Raw genomic sequence first — 1790 nt, forward strand, 5'->3', positions numbered from 1 at the left:
AGGGTAGAAGCAACGGCAGAGTGAAATCCAGGTAGGGGTCAAGGGCCGGCAGCAGACAAAGAATATCCAAGCACAATCCGAGGTCAGGGGTCACAGGCAATACAACAAGGTCCAAAAACAAGCCAAGGGTCATACACGGGAGATCAGGTCTGAGAAAAACAATCAAGGAGCAGAAACAGGAACAGGGAGCCTAGCTACACTGGGAGCTATAACTGGCAATGAGGCCCTGTCCTCATTGCCTTAAATAGTAAGGAGAGCCAATAGGAGTGAGTGCTAATGAGGCCCCTCCCTACTGCATAATCTTCAATGACTAGGCAATACAAACAGAATAATGTTCAAACAGCACCAAGAAGAACTTCCTAGCAAAAGACTCTAACACAGAGTCTATATACACAAAAACGAAGCCAAACATTACCTTTTTCTGCTCGCATGCACCCGGGGCAGTGGCGCACGCAGGGGGGGTTTCTGAGTCTCTAGAAACACCCCCCCCTGCGCTAACTAAGTCGCCACTGTCCTATACAGCGGCGGCGGCGCTGTCAAAGAAGCGTCCGCGGTGGTGCTGTATTGTACAGCACCGCCGCGGACGCTTCTTAGACAGCGCCGCCGCTGCTGTATAGAACAGAGCTGGCGAAACGGAGCTGCTGCGCATGTGCAGCAGCTCTCTCTCGGTTTTTTTTTGTTGGTTTTTTTTGGGGTCGGCGGGGGGAAACCCCCCCCCGACAGTCCTCCGTGCGCCCCTGCGGGTGTCAGACCGCTGGCCGGGCGCTGCGGCAGTGGAGTTACAGTGTCCCGGTTGTTGCCCAGGCAACCGGGATGTAGGAGGCGGAAGTGACGTCCCGGTCATCATGGAGACGGCACTACCGGATGTGAGTCGCGGCGGCCCTTCGGTGAGCTCATAACAAATACTCAGTCCCCAATAACGGTATACACCGATCACAAAAATTTACTTTATCTACGATCTGCACATTGTCTAAACCCCCGTCAAGCTAGATGGGCCATCTACTTTTCACGCTTTAATATCAATATTACCTTCCGCCCAGCCTCTAAGAATGTCAAAGCAGATGCCCTTTCTCGTTCATTTGATGCTACTGATATTGAAGCCTCAGAAAGAGACAAACCAATCTTGGATACCAACTGTATATTGGCCTTGTCTCCATTGACTGAGAGAAGTTGTCCTCCAAGGAGAACCTTTGTAACTCCACCCCTTTGTGTCAAACTATTAAATTGGGCTCATTTTTCCCTTTTTGCTGGACACGCTGGGATGCAGAAGACTTGGTAATTAATTTCCCGAAAATATTGGTGGCCTACTATACGTAGAGATGTCAAGTCTTTTGACTCAGCCTGTTCAAAATGTGCTCAGCATAACGTTCCCAAAGAAAAGCCTACTGGTCCGCTTATGCCATTACCTATTCCTGATATTCCATGGTGTCACATTTCAATGGACTTTATCACAGATCTTCTGATTTCTAAGAGATGCACTGTCATCTGGGTTGTCACTGATCGGTTTTCTAAAGTAGCACATTTTGTTCCTCTGAAGAAACTTCCTTCATCTCCCGTCTTAGCGGATCTGTTTATTAAAGAAACTTTTCGACTCCACGGCTGTCCTACACATATAGTATCTGATCGTGGGTCACAATTTGTATCTAAATTCTGAGAGCTTTTTGCCAAAAACTGTGAACCAAATTGGATCTTTCATCTGCATATCATCCCCAGACTAATGGGTTGACCGAGAGGACTAATCAGGAATTGGAGAAGTTTCTAAGGTTTTACATCTCTACCAATCAAGATAA

Source organism: Mixophyes fleayi, chromosome 3 (genome assembly GCF_038048845.1).
Source record: "Mixophyes fleayi isolate aMixFle1 chromosome 3, aMixFle1.hap1, whole genome shotgun sequence".
Taxonomy (NCBI): domain Eukaryota; kingdom Metazoa; phylum Chordata; class Amphibia; order Anura; family Limnodynastidae; genus Mixophyes; species Mixophyes fleayi.